Source organism: Heliangelus exortis, chromosome 2 (assembly GCF_036169615.1).
Source record: "Heliangelus exortis chromosome 2, bHelExo1.hap1, whole genome shotgun sequence".
NCBI classification, from domain to species: Eukaryota; Metazoa; Chordata; class Aves; order Apodiformes; family Trochilidae; genus Heliangelus; species Heliangelus exortis.
Window position 1 is genome coordinate 66,249,216 of NC_092423.1, and position 20,525 is coordinate 66,269,740.

A 20,525-nucleotide genomic window follows, 5' to 3' on the forward strand; every position below is an offset into this window, starting at 1 on the left:
TAATTCTCCTTTTTCTGTGCTGTCCCCTATCCTGGAGGATATGGGAGAGGAACATCATTTTTATCATAACAAGGATGCATCCGTTGAGACTGTGACTCCCCTCAGCTGATATATGGGATGCTGTGACCAGCCTGCTATGTTTTCTCTCTTTCTGTGGGACAGATGGAATGGTACCACAGTGCTAACATGTGACAGACACCTTCATGACAGACGTGCTGGCAAAATGAACATGTTCTACAGAGGTTAATAGGAGTTTTGTGGCTGTTATTTGTTACCAGGACAAGGACTGCCTACATTTGTCCCTATCTCCTATTGCAGTAGAAATGCTTCTCTTGAAAACCTGCTCATCTGCTTTCCCCTAAGCACTCAGCTGCTTCCCCCCTCTTCAGAGTTTCTCCAGGCCATGCTGCCCATTTAGCATTTCCCTGAGCTACAGGGGACAGACTGAGCATCTGGGAATGTGTGCATGATGACCCGAAACCGCCTGCTTTTTGTTCTGTGCATGCAGCACGGAGGAGCAGTCTGACCTCCAGGCTCCATGCGCTGCTGCTCTTAAGGATGGTGGTGATTTTTCATGCAAGTTATTGGAAGAATGAAGTAGCAGTTTGCAGTAAGCCACGTACTAATCGGGAGCTAGATTTTGGGGGCCTTTTGTATGTTTGGTTTCCTCTCTGAGTGGTTTGCCTCTAAGCAGGATGTTGTGTAGCCCTGAGCTTTTGTCAGCCCTGCTGGGGTCTGGCATTTGTCAGTCACTCTGAATACAGGAACTCAAGCAAGAGGTTTTCCCAGTTGCCAAACATCACCCGTATTTAGAGAGGCTTTTGGTCCCAACTTCAGAGGAGCTGTCGGCTTTCTGGCTGCTGGGTGATGCTCCTGCCAGCCTGGGGGTGAAAGAGGAGAGATGGGGTTGTCCAAGTCTCTTGGCTAGATAACTTCTGGATTTCACCTCCAGCACGTGATGCAGCTGTTTTGCAGCCTGTGCCTGTAAACGCTGTTAAAAACTTCAGGGGCATGGGAGAAGAGGAAGAAACATTTAGTTTCCCCTCTCTCTGCCTCTGCCTGTTCTGGTCAGGCTGCTGTTCTCCTCCTCCTGCCCTGCTCCTCAGCTATTTGGCAGAATCGCTGCCATTGCAAATGTACGTGACTAATCTGTTACTTGAGGAACGGAGGGGCAGATTCACAGGCACAAATGACCCAGGCTCTCAGGAAGCTGTTGGGATTCTCTGCTGGGAAAAGTTTGGTGGGGTTTTGGGTTTTTTTGTTTGGTGGTTTGTTTTTGGTTGTTTGTTTTTTTGTGTTTTTGTTATTTTGTTTTTTTTAATTGTGGGTTTATTTATTTATTTTCCAGAGGGCTGCTCCCCTTGTTAAACGACAGGAGTGAGCTACTCACCTGAGCATTAGATGGGATGGATCCCTACTAAAGATGTAGCTAGCTTCTTCCCAACCCCAGAGACATATCTCCCTCTTCCTCCCCCCTCCTCCTCCTCCCTTTCCCCCGGGACATGTGGGTGCCATTCCCTGGAGGTGGCACGGTGCCAGCAGCCACGGCATTCTGGCTGGAGGAGGGAGCGCTGAGCCTTTGGAAGGTCCGTGTGTGAGATGCGGGCAGATCCTTGCTCATTCGTCTCCCCCTCAGCTCACGCAGAGGCCCGAGGCTGCGGGACCTGAATGCTCTGACCCGAATAGAGCCGGGACCAGCCCCGTCCTCGCCTCCCTCCTCCACTTTGCTCTGTTTCAGCTGTGCATCCTTAAGTGATTCAGGGGCTCGGGGCCAGAGGGCTCTCTGCCTCGTCGAGCTGATCCCGAGGAGAAGGGGTGATGTGCCAGGAGGTCTGGGAGGCGAATGTCATTTCATCACTATACTCCTGGGAGAGGTAGAAGGATCCAGCATGGGAACAACGGGGGTGGGAGGCAGGGGTTAATGAGGAGAAATGGGATAAATTAAAACAGGGAAAATGTAGGCTAAGTATTGGGGAAAAAACATATGTTTTATAATAAATATTACATGTTCGAGTACTTGCAAGCCAAGAATTTTTTGCTAAAAAAAAAAAAAAAAAATTCCAGAGAATGAGTAAATTATTGGACACAGTTCCTGACTAGGTACCTACAAAAGTGTTGAATCAGGCTGTCAGTATGGATTAGTAGCCCAGCTCTGGAAAATATACCCAAGGGAGCACCAGGTTTCCTAGTTTTCCACTGATCAGAATTGCCAAAGTGAAATCTCCTGAGGTGAAGGGCTTGCACATTAACTAACTTACAGTGCCATCTAGCCCCATCTAAGACATAAGACGTTTATGAGTGGTTGCTAATTTTGTTCCTGTAACTGGGAGGCTGAGTCACTTTAGTTCGAACCCACCTCCTGGGTCATGTGCTTGTGGATGTGTGTCTTGGAGTACATTCGTGCATGCACTAGGATGTATTTTTAAAGACCCATCCACGAGTCACAAACAAAAATGCCTGACTGGGAGCCATCCCAGCTGGACAAATCTTCTGTGTCTGCACAGCCACTTGATGTGGGGAGGGCAGCTCAATCTTGCATCAGCCTGCCTGACACTTCCCATTGATAGGACCTTACTTTGGATGGCTTAGAAATTTCCTAGCCTGCAACTGCTTGGGCTGGCAGTGTTGGGTGCTGTGTGCTTGCTGCAGGCTATTTCTAGACAGCTTCCCCCAGAGCAGTGTTTGTACCATTCCTGAGGGTGGGCTATGGACTGATGCCTGGGTTTTCTCATTCTGTGGAAAAAAAAAAAAAAAAAAAAAAAAAAAAAAAAAAAAAAAAGAAGGAAAAATCAGAAGGCAAATATGACAGGGATAGTGCTGCTGCTACCCTTCATCTTGTGAAACTTGGTGGAGGAAGAGGGTGGTGGCTCCAGCTCTTGCCCTGCTGCCCACGGTGTTCTGTGCCTGCATCCCTGTACCCTTCACCACCCCCACTGCAGATGCATCCTCCTCTGAGACAAGGCCATGGGGCAAGCTCTGGTGACCTGCCAAAGTGGAGTGAAGAAAGGTGTTGTGGGCTCCCTGGTGCGAGGGTTTGGCCTCCTGAGGTCTGGAAAAGTCCTAAAGTTGCTGTGTCAGCTCTCTGGGCATCTGCTTTTTTCCTGTGAGGACACCGGAGGGCTTCGGGGGGTGCTGCTGAGGGCTGTGGGTTTGATGCAATGTTGTGGGTTTGGGTCTGCTAAGCTAGTGTCAGCTTTTCTTTTCTGCTTTGAAAAAGACTGATACAGGGGGGATGCCAAGCTCCCAAAATTAGCGAAGTAACCTTTTCCTATATAGGAAAACACCCATTTATCCTAACTGGGATTGGATTACAAGAGTGTTGTTTTGCATTTTCTCCCTTATGTTTCTTTCTTTTCTTTCTTGTGTGCTCACAGTAATGTCCGTAGCCAGACATATGCTCATGGCCTGGAATGAAGTCGACTGCAATTACATCCTAAGGGAGTCACTCAACAGGGGTTTTGTGCCGGCAGGACACAGGCTTTGGTGCAGCCTGTCACTGCTGCACATGTGCTGAGAGACCTCCAAGTGCACTTATCTGGCCTTCAGCTTTGTGGGAATGAGGAGCAGAAGGCTCAGAAATACAGCCAGTCTGGTGCACATCTGGAGGCAGTAACTTGAGGCAGAGTATACACCTCCTGTATTTGAACGAAGTGTTTTCTTGCATCAGTGGTTCCAGCGCATCAGCACTGAAATGCTGCTTTTTAAATGCACTTGGTCTGGGTACCCCGTGTTCCCTGCCGGGGCCAAACCTTCTCCAAGTGTAAAAGTGCTTGGAGGTGGGTGGCAGGGTCAGGCCTCCCTCCGCAGTGCTTTAGCCTTACTTCCTTTATCTCCAAAAGCAGCAAGAGGCACATGCTGCAGCAACGTAATCATTTAATCCAGGCTGGTGAAACCTGTTCTCCAGATGAACAACTGACAGATCATTTGCTCCATAGCTCTGCATATGAATGCAATGTTTGTTGGGGCGGCTGGATGGTGGTGCCAGCTTTCCACTCTTGTTTCCAGCAAAGCCAAACAGCAGCTTGACCCTGAATTTGCTTCCATCTCCTTCCTTCACTCCCTGCAACACCATCACTGCAGCCACCTTATTCCCAGGGCTCTCCCTCCTCAGCTTCTGTTGCAGATGCTGTAGGTGCACAGGTACCTGCTGGGTGAAAGCAGTCCTTGGAGGAGCACAGTGAGGCTTGTGGAGCTCAGGATGGGAATGTGTTTGCCTGGGGAGGCAGGTGATACCTGAAAGGGTGCAGCCAAAACTAACAAAGGCGTGTTCACAGCTAGATAGGGTTTTATCTTTAGCCCCTGATACAAACCTTCCTTTGGCTGGGGAGGCTGCTCTGCCAAGCCTGTTCCTAGAGGCGTAACAACCCAGCAGTGGGTTGGAGGGGGGGCACTTGCTGTTGTTCCCCTTGCAACCACTGAGAGTTATCAGGGGCAGGAGAGAAGTGCATTTCCTGTCTGAGGCCTTGAAAGTCCATTTGAGTGCCAGATGCAAGGGGCCAGTACTTTGCATGGGTCCAGAGCCAGAGGTTTGTTGGGCATCGTGCAAACACATGTGCTCACATAGGTTTTTTAAGGCCCCAGCACTGAAAAGCTGTCCTCTCCCAGGCTCCAGAGTTACTCACGGTGGGCAACCTCTCCTGCTCTACTGCAGGAGGCTCCTAGCCCTTGTTTGCAGCTTCTCTGGTTTCAGTTTCCATCTCTCTTCCAGATTTTGTAATGTGAGTAGCCTGGGCTGCTGAGTAATAGCTGAGAAGCTCATGGCCCAGTTGATGGCATGGTGGCAGCACCCTGCCAGGGAGAGGACTCTGGTGCTCTCCTGGCTGCAGCCACTGCTCTGGAAAACAGCATTAGAAACTTTCCAGGTTACTTACTGCAATCATTTTGCAGCTGCCTTCTTATTCTTTGGCTTAAGGAACAGGCCCAAACATCGGGATGAGGCTCTTCCAGGACCAGCTTATGCTTCTTGAATTGCTTGGTCTGCTTGCATTCCCTCTGAGGATGAAGAATGGAAAGAAGCTCCTTGCATTCAAATTGCAATCCAGATTTCTCTAAAAAGGCCTCTTTTTTTAAAAGAAGGGCATGTGTTAAATATTTCTGAGGCCAGCACTGTGAGATTGGCTCAGCCTCCAGAAACACTTTCCAAAAGCTTGTTGGCCAGAATAGCTTGTTCTAAAACTGCATTGCATCCCCCTGCACTGGCTGGTCCAACCTCCTCCTGTGGCCATACACCAAGCTTTTTCTTTCAGCTGAGATGACAGTGGTCTCATGCAGCATGGCAGTTCTCCTAACAAGCCAGGTTAGCTTGGTATCATCTGAACTACAGCAGCAAAGGAGCTTTGAAGCCTCTTGCTCCAACATTATGGTAGCTCCATTTGTCTGTTCTTTCAGTCAACTGTCCACCAGCAGCTCTAACTGGAGTAGATGGCTTTTAATGGGCACATTTGATTGCTCAGATGATGTCAGATTGGCAAGCTTGGACATCTGAAGCAACCTGGTCACCCACAAACTGGCAATGGGGGGGAGAACAAGTACCCTTCTCTCACCCCCCATGGCTTTGTCAGTGAGGCTATCCTGGAGCAATCACCTGTGTGGATTAATTCAGTGTTCAGTTCAGGGTTTGACTCATCAGCTGGCACTCAAATTAAAATCTGTTCCTGCTGCCATGATACTGTCTACTGGCTTTACTGTTTTCAGCTGAAGCATTGGAAACCCTCCCTGATTGACTTGAATGGTCTTAGGATCCCTATTGTTTTGGGATCCTAAGATCCGTTTTAGGATCTGCAGTTGTTGCTTGCTGCAACAGCTTCTTTTTCTTTCCTGCTTCCTCTTATGCACCTCTGGTGCCCGGCTCCCTGCTAGACGAAAGCCCGTGGGGCATTCGGGGAGTGCAGGTCTGGGCCGTGTATCACCTTGTCGCCAGGACCCAGCTGGGAGAGGTCAGTACATGTGCTCAGCTCAGAGCAACATGTGCTCGGGGGGATGGGAAGTTTAAAGGGATCACTGCTATTTTATCTGCAGTTTAGCATGGCTCAGGTTTGTCAGCGAGGCACCACAGTCCTGAAATTTCAAGCCTGAAGTGAAGCTGGGAGGGAAATACTAGAGCTCCTGGGTTTTTGTCCAGGGCTTTGAACACAGCTTGAGTCTAAGACTCCCCCTTCCTAAAGGCAGAAAGATGTTGAAGTGGGATGTTTGCATTTGTTACGTGAAGTCCATTTGGACCTATTCACCCCCCTGCCCTTGCGTCATTTCTTTGGGCGAGGATTAATAAATAAGGAAGGGAGTAAATCATGCTTGAAATTTTTTTCTCGCTGTCCTCTGCGTACCACCCCCGAGGCTCCCCTTGGCAGGTGCTGAAGAGGCAAAAGTCAGGGCTCCTGCAGAGCGAGATTAGCAGCACACAATATGATCTCTCTCCTCCTAGTGCACCTCAGAGCCCAGAAACTCCCCCATCTCGCCAGCCTTGCAGCCCAGCTGTCCCAAACCCCAGACAGCAGGGATGGATAGCAGCAGGCTGCTCTTTGCACGGCAGCCTGGGCGATGGAGAAGATATGGGAAGGATTTCTTGGTACAAGTACGAGCACGAATCCTCTGAAGAAATATTAAGACCAGTTGTGGTGGAGAAAAAAAACCCAAAATGTACACACACACACACACACGACCTCAGCCTCATGTAAGGTTGGAGGGTTTGGTTGTCTCTGAATTTTTTTCTCAGCTGCTGGTCCTCAGACTCCTCCCAGCATGGCTCCATCACTGGAGCAATAGCTGGAGTGTGGAGCTGAACTGCAGCTCTGCCAGCTCTCCTTGCTGCACATCAAGCCTTGCACGGTGATACCCAGGGATTTCCTTGAAGCTCTTGTGCCTCTCTGCCAGACTGCTGAGGTCACCTGAGAATTTTGGCTTTTGACATAAGAAAGAGGGGAGGGAAAGCTAATTAAGCAAAAACAAGTTTCTAGCACTCCTTGTGTGCAGAAATTTAAAAATGGTAAATGAATGTGACCTATAGTAAAATAATAACCAAAAGTGTGTTCTACTATTTTGCCCCAAGTGGAGCTGCATGAATAGTTTGTATGATGGAGGAGAAATGGAGCCCCACTCGTGGCTGCAGCCCTGTTGCTACTGTAGAAGAAAGAGCAGTGAAAACTTACTTTGCCACTTTGGATGCTAGCTTGTGACAGATGGTGGCTTTAGCTGTGGTGAGTGACATGGTTGGTGCTTTCTGCTCCTGGCTGCTCTGTTTTGGCAAAGTTTACTGCAGTAACGTGGTGGTGGTGGCCCAGTTAAGGATATGATGGTTGATCACAACCATCCTAAGCTTCAGGACGCTTTGCTAAGTGAGTTGCTAGTCCAGTCTGTGGAAATCACAGTCTTGAATTATTCTTTGTTTCCAGTGTTAGACCCTGCCTGCAAAGATGAAGATTTTCCTGGCCTCACTTTTCAAGTATTGCTGCTGTTCTTTCCATCCTCTTCTTCATTGCTTCCACTGTGGGCACAGGGATGTGGGATTCCAATACCTGCAAGTTCCATCCTGTTTGTTAGCAGCACTCTGCACCGTGACCATAAGAAGTTGGAGATGTTACAGGTAACCATCTGGGCAGTAATCCTTGTTTCCTCAATGAGCTGCTGTATTTTGCATGCTTAGGGTGGAGGAAACAGGACTCATGAGTGACAGAGCAAAAAATCAGTGATTACTACTTGGCAGGAGATACTTAAACTTTGTCAAGCTAGGCAAGTATCTCCATTGTGGTCTCTGACTCAGAATTCAAGTATGCTGGGAACATTTGAGGGGGCTGGGTCAGTCCTTGAAGCAGTGGGGAAAAAACAAGGCTTTAATACATCATGGCATAGCTTTGGGTCTGTGCTCTACTGTTCTGCTTTTCTTTGAGGAAACTGGTGTGGCCGGCGGTGGGGAGAGGGAGGTGTTGTGAAACCACACACACACGCACATGCACATGTGATTTGGATCCCTCCTAACAGTGTTTCAGACTCGTTTGGCTGTGATGGCCGAGCTGAGCCACTTCTGGTTTGTCCTCCTTAAGGTGAATGGAGGAGGAGGAGGAGGCTGTGTGCTGTCTCCACCGGCTTGGTCTCCACCTCTGCTGCAGCAGCCTGGCTGAGGCATGAAATGCTGAGGAGCTCACGGAGGGGCTTGATGGCCCCTTCCAGCTACTCCGTGGATGAAAGAGTGTCACAAACTGCCTGGTTAAACCAGGCTGGCAGCTCTGGTGTGTCATTATGGTGGCAAAAAGCAGCCGGGCTGACCTGGAGAATCAGGTTGTGAGGGGAGGAAGGCTTCCCAGCAGCTCAGCTCTCACCATTCCTTGTGCTGCCACAGATAAAGCCGTGCAGCCGCCCGGGGGAGGATGTATTTACACCCTTACCAAAGGTGCCTTTTGCTGATACGGTGCATTCCTGCGCACGGAAGGGAAGGCAGATAGGACCAGACATCCTCTCCCTGGTCCTGCTGCGTGGGTGAGAGCGGCTGCTGGTGGAGGGGTTGCTCCTCTGTTCTCCTCCAGCTGGAGGCAGCCACCCGCTCAGGGATGCTTCCCGGCAAATCCAATTGCAAAGCAGGCAGATGCTTCCAGCCTGCAGCTTTGTGTGTGAGGCTCTGCACCTTCTGCTCCTGGGAGGGGCTGGGGGGGGGGGAAACTGGGAAACAGCTCTGGAGGAGTATGGCCAAAAATGAGCAGGACCAGGGAAGGAGCGGCCATATGGCAGGCGAGCTGTTGGCTCCGTAATTAAGCTGAGTGCTCAGGATGTGAGAAGCTTGTCTCTGCTCAGTTCAGGGCCCAGCTTCCTGTGTGTTCTTCCCCACTGTGTTTTTGACCAGAAATTCCATTTTTGACCTGAAAAATCTTCCAGATGAAAATTTAATTACAGAAGTGATGTATTCCCACAAGAAACCTCAGTGTCAGCAAATAGCATTTTTTTAATGGAAAAACTGTTTTATTCACGCACACAAACTGGCGCTCATTGAGTCCACTCTCAGGCATTACGCTGGAAAAATCTCCAGTGTTTTGCAAATTATTATGATTTGCAATTAGTATCCATGAGGCACACAAGTCACAAAGAATTGATACTGACACTGCGATCCCAGTACTGGATACAGTTTGTTGGCAAGTTATTAAATCACAACCTTACAGTATGCCTGTGATTTATAAAAGGTTACTGGTGGTGGAGAAGTGAGACAAATGAGACGTGGGAGTGCTAACTCAGAAAACAAGATTTTTGTTTCCTTTTGTGCAACAGATCTCCTCCTTTTTGCACAGCAAAGGTGCAAGCATTTTCCTCTCTCCTGCGTGATTTCCAACACCGACTTTGTAAATGTGTTCCGTATGCAAAGGTTCGTGGTTGTTATTGGTTCCATATTTACTTGGATCTTCACATGCAGGGGATGGTTTTTTGGCTTGTGAAAAGGAACTTCTCTGAGGCTGGACCATTTCCCCTCGCACAATGAGTCTCTTCAGGATTGTGTGTAATGCACAGAAAGCCTGCTAGGGGCAAGGTGCTTTCCCGCAGAACAGAAAACTTTGCAAGCTCATTAATAAGGGCCAAATAAAATAAAGCTGAGAAAGTCAACATGTTTTAAAAGATATGCTGTTCTGGGAAAGAAGTGGAGATGGGGTGTGTATTTATGTGAACAAAAGAAGTCTAAACTGTAAACTATAATATATCTGTTAGCTCATTAATGAGTCTGATGCTGACTAATTCCAGGGGTGTTACTGCTGCCCGGCAGCAAAAGTGCAAATAAGTGGACAGCTGTGATTTAGTGCCAAATATTTAAACACATCATGACAATTCAGGCCACCCACACTCTTAAGTAAATACAATTTCTGGAGAGTCATTTCAGACTGGACTGAAGTGCAGAGCAGCCACTTTCACGTGCATCTAGGCCAAATGGTCTTCAAGTATTAGGGGACAGACTTTGCCCTCCATTACACCCTGGGAGCCCCTGTTCATTCCATGGAGTTTGCACTATGTAGCTGAGGGCAGAGCTGACTCTTGATGCTAATCTGACTTTTTCTAGCTCAGTAAGTACAATTTTGCATGTAAATGTGAACGTGGAACAGATCTGGACTCGATTAGCTCCTGAGTCCTTGACAAAAAGCCATAATTGTTTATCCAGATGATCTTTCTTTGTCTCTCTTTTATTTTCTCTAAACTTTAAAACCAAAGTTTTAATGGGCTTGTAAAATAAATACATGAATGTAGAATAAGGTGATATAAAAAGGTGTGAGGAAAGCTGTTCCTGTCTCCTCACCTGAACTGAATGCTTGCTGGGTGCACACTGAAGTGGAGTGTTGGGCAGGGTGGCTGTGGATCTGATGGTAGGAGGGAGGGTATTTCCAAGACAACACTTAGCCTGGGGCTCCCGCTACAGATGTGAAGGACCTTTGATATATATATATATCTCTTCTTTTTTTTTTTTTTTTTTTTTTTTTTCCTGGTAGGCAGTGAAATCTGTGCTAGTGGCAATATCTGGGGCATAGAGTTGTTGGGCGGGGGGCAAAGCAGGGGAATATGAAAAAATATTGTATTTATCAGGGTAATCTAGTCTAGGAGCACAAGTACTAAAACATTTTAATCACAGTCATATGGTTATGTGTCACTGCAGGGCAGAATTAAGGCTGTTGGTATGCCTTGGTTGCACATTGCCACAGTTCAACAAGTTTGAATTTATTTTAAGTGTAACTTTAACTCTGAATTCCCAGGGCTTGTAATTCCTGAGCTGGAAATAAGTGCAACCTCTCTATATTGTACTCGACTCTTAAATTAGGCTTTCCACTGTAGCTCCGTTTCTGTTGGCTCGGCAAAATCATGGGCTGCCATTTCCTGCCCTGCCGGGTTTGCTGCTTAACTGGGAGAGGCGGTGTGTGTCCGAGAAAAGGAACACAGCACTAAAAGCAGAGATGGGGGATGGATGGCACATGCAGTGAGCACTTCTCAGGCTGCTGCATGCACAGCCTGGCTGTTGCTTTAACTGCTGGTGCCTGGCTCTCTCCCACCTAAGTGTGTGGATACCCTTGGCGCACAGCTGCGGGGGAAAGGAACCCACGCAGGATTAGAGGCTGAAATTCGGCTCCGTGCTGTGGAGGAGATGCCGTGACACCAGCTCCCAGTAAAGCCACTGGAAGCAGTGGGATGATGCTCAGCTCACACCAGGGTACCTGCCAGCTCGTTCAGCAGCTCTGCAGCTGTGTTCTGTAGCTCTCTGTGCACCACAATGGAGAGGTTCCACCTGAGCCAACCAAGCGGCATGGCCAGGGATGGGATGCTTGCCTCCCTGCAGGGGAAATAGCTTCCTGCCTCTTGTGATGGGGAGAGCTGGTGGCTCAGTGAGCTCTGGGGACAGAGTCAGTGTCCCAGCTGTTTTTAAAGTGAGTTTCTTCAGACAAGGCTCCTTCCTGGTAGGAGGGAAACGTCGTCATCCCTGGAGCTGCTCTGCCTCTGCCTTGGCTTCTGCCTGCGGCCGTTGCCTCCTCCCCCATCCCAAGCCCCATCCTGCTGGGCTTCTTACTGCACACCCAGAGAAACGGTGCCTATGTCCTCTCCCATGTGCACTGCTGTGCTCTCTCCCTGGTTTCCCTCCCCACCCACCCATGCCCTACCCTCTGACTAAAGCAAAATTGCCCTTTTTTTTGGCAGCTGGCCTTCCCAGGGGCCCATACTAACAGAAGCCTGAGCCCTGACTCTGCCTGTGCCTCAGCCAGAGCAGAGCAGTTCCTTGCTGAGAGATAATGTTGCCTTAAAGGAGAAAGGATTTTTTTACTTTCCCATTTATTTCCCCATCACACTTGCCCATTCCTTCCCCAGCTTCTGTGGGGAGGGGGATGCTTGTGCTGGGGATCTGCCACCACCCAGTCACCTACTGGGAGTTTCCCTTTTCCCTGCAGGCTCATTCCTGGTGGTGGAGTTTGTCTCCGAGCCAAGCCTCCTATAATTAATGCAAGCCTTGTGCTTGACTTTCAGAGAGCTTTGGATAAGGCCTTTCCAGGACTTGCAGTTTTCCTCCAGCTCAGTCCTCACATGCCAAGTGATGAGGCTTCCAGGGCTTCTCCCACGGGATGGCTCCAGTGTATGCATCTCACTGTCAGGAAGCCTTTTCTGCCATTCGGCCTATATTTTCCTCTTTTCAAATGTTATCCTGACACTCCTACTTAGCATGTGCTTTCTGCATTTCTTGCTCCCTCTGTGCAGGCTGATGCTTTTTCCCTCTCTACTGCCTGGGCTTTCTGATGCTTGCTGGCTGTCACCGACTTTGCCCCTGCCTGCCTCAGCTTAGCCATTCCAGGCACATTTTCTTATAGCTAAATTCCCTAACAAGTAAAAACACCCAGCTATTTTCTTTTTTTTTTTTTTTTTTTCTCCCTTCCCCTCCTTCCCATGATGACCTGTGAATGGTTCTTGGGTGTCTGCCTCACCCTGTGGAACATTTTTCTCTCCCATTCAGGCTGACGTTTTTAGTGTCAAGTGCTGACATTCCTTTGTCACTGTAGGCAGCCAGCTCTCCTGGTGATGAATGGGATGGGTAAATGCAGAGCCACCTTTGAGACGGGGGCCTTGGGAGGATCCCTCAGCCGGTGCCACTCTTGTGCAGGCTCTCTGGCATCAAATTTAGGCTGATCTCCCACTGTCACCTTCCCCTGCGTGGAGGAATGATTGCCCTCCCCTGTTTGCCCTTCTCCTGGGGTCTGGTGCTGCTACCTTCCTGCTGAGTTCAGTCTGTGTGGGCAATGGCCTCAAGGTGAGGGGGGACTGGGAGAGAGAAGGGGCAGGCACTGCCCTGCAGTAGGCACCCATGAAATGGCTGCACATGAAATAATGCACGTGCATTATTTCTTTATCAAGCCAAGCTGAACGTGCTTCCTTCTGAAGAAGAAAGCAAGACCAGAATGGACAAAAATAAGTGACAGTTTGCTTTCCCTCTCATGTCTAACCCCTTTGATACCCCACAGATGTGGGTTTAGTTTGGGAGCAGGACCCGAGGGGAAAGCCTGAGCCAATCTCCAGCTTTCGCTGACACCCTTTTTGCCTTCTTCCTTTGCTGTAGCCAGAAATTGAAGGTTTCCCCATGCAAAGCAGTAAACGCAACCATGGAGGTTGCCATGACAGCTCTGAGGAGAAACTGGGTCAGCCCTGCAGCCAGTGGAGGGGACCAGCCGTGGCTGCCTGCCCATCACCTGTAAGTCACTGAGCTGACTGCATTGGTTCTTTATTTCCCCCGAGGAAACAAAAGAGTTCTTAACTGGGTTACCATTTCAAACTTAGTGTGGCTAAAATGGTTGGTTGTAACCCACACCGCTGCCATGGCAACAGATATATAATTTTTTATTTATTTTAAATTTTTTTAACATGCAATGGAGCAACTTTTCTTGCCCGTAAGTAACTCTTCAGAGGAGAGAAAATATCAACAAAGTAGAATTAGGAATGAAATACTGAGGGGACTGGAGATAGCAGGCCAGTGGAGTTAAATGCAGGACCATTTCGAAGTTTAAAAAGAAAGGCAAGGATGGAGACCGAGTCTGAGAAGTTGTGTTGGTCAGTGAATTTTCTTACATAATAGTGGCCTCCATGGGCCTAAAAGCAGGTTTAGAGAGGCACCATTGTTTTTATATCAAAAAATATTTTTCAAAATTAAAAAAACAGGTGTTCATTGATTATTGACCCCTTTAGAGAATGTGGTCACAAGTGTTTCAGGTCATCATGGCTGAGAGCTGTGGAAGAGCTATTGTTTTTCCAGCCATTTACACCCCTCATCCTCTGTATCTTCACCTCCCATGTGTTTTATCTGTGAATTCCCCCTTTTCTCTTCCTAATTGCCACTTTCTAGACAGATGACAGCAGTGTGTGGGATCTGGGTACCCTCCATGAAGAACAAGAGGGATGGGTGAGACACATCCCCCAGTGCCTGCAGTGGAACTCAAAGTCCCCACTCTTCTTTTCCTTCAGCATCACCCATAACACTGTGGTCTGGTCTCTGTGCAAGCCAAGGACAGAGACTGGTTGCATCCCTCCCTGCAGGTTGTGTATTATCAGCAGTTTCATAACAAAACGTTTTAAGCTTAACTCCAGCTCTACTTTTTGCACTGATACAGCTAATGGGCAATAGTGTAAGCTGTTTAACAGTGTGACTACACAATCTGTGTTTTTTACCATGTAAAAGACACTAAATACTTCAGTAGAGACTGGGAGATTTTTTGGGGAAGTTGCATGTGCATAATAGAAATGAATGCATCGAACTGTATTTTGTACCCATACACACCCACACGTGTACAGGAGTGGCTCTGACTGCAAGCTCTGCTCCGTGAAAGCAGTGTTGATTTTAAAGACTTCGCTGCTGCCTCCTGCAGCCTTTTTCCTGTCACAGACCAAAGACCACCAAAGGATTTGCCCCACAAAGTGCCAACAGCTGAAGGGTCACTGACCCTGGTGTCACCTGGCCAGGAGCAGAGTTACTCCTCTGCTGCTAGCAGCCTCCTGGCAGTGACCCAGACCCTTGGGAAGAGGTGCCTGTCTTCCCCTGTGGATAGAAAATATTGCAGTGCTGGGACACTGGTTTAGCTAGGGCAGTGAATGATGACCCTTGTTTGGGCTCTACCAGCATACCAGTAATAGTTATTTGGTAGCAAACTGAGCTGGCACTGTGGCTCCACCATGCAGTGGGTCTCAGTATGGGGATGGAGCCCTTCTGAGGCATCAAAACATGCAAATCCTTCCTGTCGGTCTGCTCCCTGCCCGGTTTTCTTTTCTGTCTTGGACATCACCTCCTTTCTGAGTTAATCTGGAAGCATTTCGTTCCAATGTTTCTAGAATCCCAGAGGGGAGCTTAATTGCTTCAGCATCCTCCTCTTGCAAAGTGTACCTGGGGTGCTGGATGGCTGAATAACCTCTCATGCACTGAGAGCCATTAGCATTTGAATTAGTGTCATGAGGATAACAGGCGATTATCCCATTTAACAGCTGTTGAGTGCTGTTAAAGGGACACCGGCAAGATGAAGGAATGAAAATGCGGTGTTTTTTTCTTTGAGTAAGGGTTTTCCCTGCCTCGAAGGAATACTGTTGTTCTCTTGTGTTTGAAAAGTGGTGCAGTTTCCATGGGGACATCTTATAATTTTTAAACCATTTCCCTGTAGAGAGCTACAAACCTAAATACACTCACTGTGTGCCAGCACAGGAGAATGAGAAAGTGGAAGTGTTGTCTGGACTCCTGCATTAAAGATGCTAAAACATAACCCTCCCTGTATCCCATTTGGAGCCTCAAATGTACTTTTTACACTAAGCTGAACAAGTTGAGGATGCTTCACTTTCACAAGGATTCATCCTATGCCAGCTCCCACCAGAGTGCTGGTGTCCAGCCTCCCAGCCTTCAGAAGGCCTGACCTCTCATTCAGGTGTGTTGCTGACACCTGACCCCTTTCCAAAAGCTGGCTCAGACTGGGTGCCCCAAAATGTGCAGAGTTGGCTTCCACTTCCCCTCAGACAGCAGCATCCCACAGAAAACAGAAATAAACCCCAAGGCTTTCATTTTCAGTGGAGAGTGAAGGGGCACAGCACGATGGGTGAAGTTAACTGGCTTTTTTGTTCCTATATATAATCATAGAACCATAGAATCGGCTGGGTTGGAAGGGACCTCAGAGATCATCAAGTCCAACCCTTGATCCACTCCCGCTGCAGTTACCAGACCATGGCACTGAGTGCCACATCCAGCCTCTTTTTAAATATCTCCAGGGACAGAGAATCCACCACTTCCCTGGGCAGCCCATTGCAATGTCTGATCACCCTCTCCATAAAGAAATTCTTTCTAATATCCAACCTAACATGATGCTTTTGTGAGGGCAGATGTGCTGTGCAGGATCAGGGCAGCAGCAAGCAGCCTGTTTTGGGCAGCACTGAGCATCCAATGCTTTGGGACCGAGATAAAACACTTCATGTTAGGGAGTTAAGGGTTAAGTTGGTTGGGGAGGGACTTTCATCCTAACTATCATTCAGTGACTAGTGTCCTATTTCAAAACCCGAGGGCTCACATGCTTCCTAAAGCTAAGGGGCAAAGCTATCCCTGGGCTGCATGTAGGGCTCTGTGCTGAGTCCAAAGCCCATGGCACAGGGCAGGGTGAGAAAACCATAAAATGGTGAAGCTGTTCTTGGGGCAGAAGTGAGCAAACAAATATTTCTCTAGTTTTTTCTGTGCTGATTTGGCCTCCTCTATGCTTGAGGGTGTTAACTCTTCTCTAATGAGCCAGAGGAGCTTATGGGGTAAAGGATTTTTCCACAAGCCTTTTCCACCCTATTTCAATGCCATTTTTGTCATCTCTCTCTGTAATCTTTCCCTTTCAATAAACATCCTTTGAGGTGGGTGCAGTGGCAACACCCAAGCACAGGTGAGGATATAGAAACATTTATAAGCTTAAATAACATCCTTCCTATTATTTCTTCCCTAATTATTTTTACTCTCTGTGATGACCACTTATGGGCTAACTAATGTAAGCATTATTTCCATACAAAGTAGTGGTAGCAAAGAAGATGAAGATACTTGGTTTTAGCTACTTGTTTCTAAGCAGACCTTTTTTCATGCCATTCTTACCACTTATCTGACCATTAAATCTGAAAATACATGCAAATGGTATTTACTGTGTTGTTACATGTAGCTAGAAGCAGATGGTGAGCCAGTACCAACACTTACATTTTTACATCTTTATGCAATGTCTTGGATTGAACTTTTGCTCTGGCTGGGGCTTCACACGGACCTCTGCCCTATAGACAGGACCGAGCACATGTTGGACACAGCCACTGCTGAGATGTTGTCACCCCTCGCCTGCAGCTGCTGTGGGTGTGGAGGACCAGGGGGAGGAGGTGGCAAGTCCCTTGCAGCTGCTTCCAATAACCACTGCCTTATTTTAAGGTATTTTTCTTCATACGGTGTTAATAAGAAAATGTCAAAACCACTCCACACCCAATCCCCAAGTAGCATTTCCAAAGAGCTGCTGCTGGTGCCTTAGTCACCTGGGTGTCCGCCTGCTTTTTGCCATTCTAGGTGGCCTGGTTCAGCTCATATGGCAGCATCCCCATGCACTGTGCCTGGGCTGTACAGTGAGGCAGATGCAGGGATTCGGAGGTGCTGAGGGCAGAGACTGGCATGGGAAAAGGAGTGGGAAGCATATCTCGGTGCTCTAGGACAAGAGCTGACCCTGTAGAAGGCTCCTCCTGACCTTAATGCATCTGAAAGGCTGTTGTTAATCACTGTAAGGAGATCAGGAAGGTCTGTCCTGTAACAAGGGCTAGCAGCAGGCTGTGTGGGATTCAGGTGACACTGAGGACACTAGGAGCTCTTTTGACTCATCCACATGCAGACCAGGAAAGAGAGGACGATGGCAGAAGATCTTCCCAAGCCAGGGCCTGAACCACAGGTTGTTTGGGAGATGTTGGAGCCCACTTGTCACGGCCACACAGTAGCAGTGCTTAACCCGTGGTCATCACTGCTGTGCCATAGCCACTGTCCAGGATGAGGGTCCATGCCAGCTGGCAGTCTGTGCTGCTAAACCCTGTGGTTTGTCCTGCAAGGTTGCCCGCTGTTCCTGGACTTAGCATTTTCTTGCCATCCCCCACTCAAAGCCTGTGGGGTTAAACGTACCAGATGGGTGTTGCCAGCAAAAGTGAAACCCACCTGTGGAGTTTCCTTGGGAGAGTTCTCTCTGCTGATGAGTTCAGGAGTAAAGCAGCACTGAAACCTACTCATGTTCTCTTGGGCAACACCCAGCCCTGGGGAAAATCTCCCAGGAAATTGGCCTCAAACACACACACACACGAAGCCCTCATCCCAAAACTCTGCCCTTCCGCTTGCCACCCAAGAGCAGAGGATTATTAGGCATAAAGGGTTCATTCACTGAAATTTGACCTGCATGGGTGTGCATGTCTTCTTCTGGCATCATTGCATCTCTTCTTTTCAGGGAGAAGTAAATGTACGATGTATCTGACATCTGCTTTGGGATGAGATGAATTGCACCTTCACTACATCTGTTTCTCGAGTAGATCTGACATCTTTGTATGGCCAGATTAATTCCTTCACCTCACAAATCCACCTTTCTCATCTCCGTGGTCTTCATTGCAATTCTTCCCCTGTATTTTCATTATCTGTCCTCTCTTTTTATCACTTTGATTTCAGAGGCCTCTGTCACATCCATGTGGTCCTTCTTTCTCCTAAACAGTGCTTCATGGTGTCACTCTCCCCTCTCCAGAGACTGCTTTTCCACCAGTGTTTCTTACCATTCATCTTAGCTCTCAGTCAGCCAGCTTCTAAGCTCTGGTGGATAGATCTTCATGGGCAGAAGGAGAAGAAGAAGCTATACTGGAAAGTTCCTTAGCTGATGTAACTTGTCATTTTAGAGGGGAAAATTTCTCCCTGGAATTCACCAGCTTCCTTCTCCCTACCTTCCCCACCCCTGCCAAGGCCAGGCACAGGAGTACCCATTGCATGTCCAATGCAATGTGTCCTTGACCCAGCACAGGACTCCTCAGGGCCCTTACTCCACCAGCTGCTGGGTGCAGAGATCTCTTTATAGCCTTATATCCATCACACAGGTTGTCATGCAGGGTAGGTAAACTGAAACCCTGCTCTGAAACCACAGAGTTGATGCACAGGGAAGCTCAGCTAGTTTGGGGACTGTTCTCCCACCTAGTGCTGGCCTTGCTCATCTGGGGGAGGACCCTTTTTTAAAGTAGTTCCTGGGCACCAGTGCCCCAAGAAGCCTCTTTTTCTTTTGCTGCTTTGGATCCAGCAATGGGAGCTGCTGGGGAGAGGATGACTGCAGGCCACAGGCTGATTTCCCTTGTGACTAAGGAGATGTTGCATTTATTACCTCCTTCCCTGAGAAAAAACAATTCCCCAGGGTGATTACACTCTGACACTGTCCCACTGTTGTAACAACATCTGACAGATGCTCTCTCAGCTCTTGGGCAGTATTGGGGCCATTTTAGCAGAGAGATAGAACACAGCAAAGAGACATGCAGGTCAAGGAGAGCTGTCTTGGGAAGACGGTAGTGTTTGGAGAGAGGGTGTTTCCATGGGCACCACCTCAGAGACTCCTGGTTTTTGTTCTGGATTTAATCAGAGTACCCCTGACAACACCCATGCAGACTAAGTCTCAGCATGGTAAGTTCGAAAAAACCACGTGTCACCACAAAGGGCACCTAAGCTGGAAGGCATGGGCAACTGCTCATTTACTTCCAGACCAGAAAAAGCAGTGCCTGGTCCTTCTTCCTGCCATGGGAGACAATGTGAAGGTCTGCAAATAGCCTTTGCTCACCCAGGGAATGCAGTGAGCACTCTCTGGACATTGGGATTGTGGCTCTCAGCTTGGGGCTGCCATCACGGCAGTGTTTCTGGAAGCATGGCACCACCCTGCACTGATTTGCCACTGCCCGGCTCTCAAAAGCACACAGGCATCTTGCCAGAGAGGGGAGATACCCCTTGGAGAGGGGAGATACCCCTTGGAGAGGGGAGATATTCCTTGGGCACAGGCATCAGCTGGATGAATGGTGTCTTGCCTTTCACAGAGGGGAAGGGAATGCTCCATCCATTGCCTACAAGAAAGCTGAGGTAGGATTTTTTGCATGGGTGTGTCGTGAGAGGACAAGGGGAAATGGCTTAACACTTGAGAAGGGGAGATTTAGGTTAGACATTACAAAGAAATTCTTTAGCATGAGGGTGGTGAGACACTGGAACAGGATGCCCAAGGAAGCTGTGGTTGCCCCCTCCCTGGAAGTGTTCCAGGCCAGGTTGGATGGGGCTTGGAGCAACGTTGTCTAGTGGGAGGTGTCCCTCTATGATTCTATAAGGTGCCATTCTGTGATCCTATCTCCTGGTGACGGAGAAAGCTTGGGTGGTTTTGCACATAGGAAACTCTTTTAAATGTGTTTCCTCCCACTGCCTGGCCTTTTCTGTTGGGTTGTTTTTTGTTGTTTTTTTTTTAGCCACGCTTGATGCTGGCGTTGGGAAGCTGAACTCCCCAAAAGTGAACTTCCTCTCGGTCTATAAGCTGACCCTGGGAGGTTGCCATGGTGACCGCAGGGCGGCCGCCGGCCTGTGTAAACACGGCCTCCCTCCCGCTCCCCATCGCGCTGCGACCCGGAGGCCGCGGGAGCTGCGCGGAGACCTGGGCTGTGCAGGCAGCGGTGAAACGCAAACCCAACAACTCCTCGGCTTCTTCCCCTCTCCCCCCCGCGGGGAGGCAAAGCAGGCAGGCAGGGAGCAGGCACCAACACGCCTGTCCCTGACGGGGAGCCGCGGAAACCAAACCCAGACGCTCACCTGGGGAGATGTGGAAATGTAGGGTGCAACTGGATCCTCTGCAACATCTGATTCCTGTGGCCTGGCTAACAGTGGAGCTTCCAGCTGTGTGGGGGGAGCACACAGCACACACACACACACACACACACACACACACACACACACGCACACACATCTCCTCTGTAATTAATTCAAACAATCAACTGAGTGTGAAATCCAGCAGTTCTGGGTCCTCTGTTGC

The 20,525-nt window shown here is 48.7% G+C and overlaps 1 long non-coding RNA gene across 2 annotated transcripts in view; it reads left to right on the forward strand.

Annotated features, from left to right (window-relative positions):
- Window positions 1–1,532: 1,532 nt before the first annotated feature.
- The window catches only part of LOC139792737 (uncharacterized), a 145,019-nt gene continuing 126,026 nt past the window's right edge, over window positions 1,533–20,525 (forward strand). For both annotated transcript variants that reach the window (XR_011724379.1, XR_011724378.1), the window contains exons 1-2: window positions 1,533–1,874; window positions 7,389–7,579. This is a non-coding gene — a long non-coding RNA (uncharacterized lncRNA). The remainder of the gene's footprint in view (window positions 1,875–7,388; window positions 7,580–20,525) is intronic.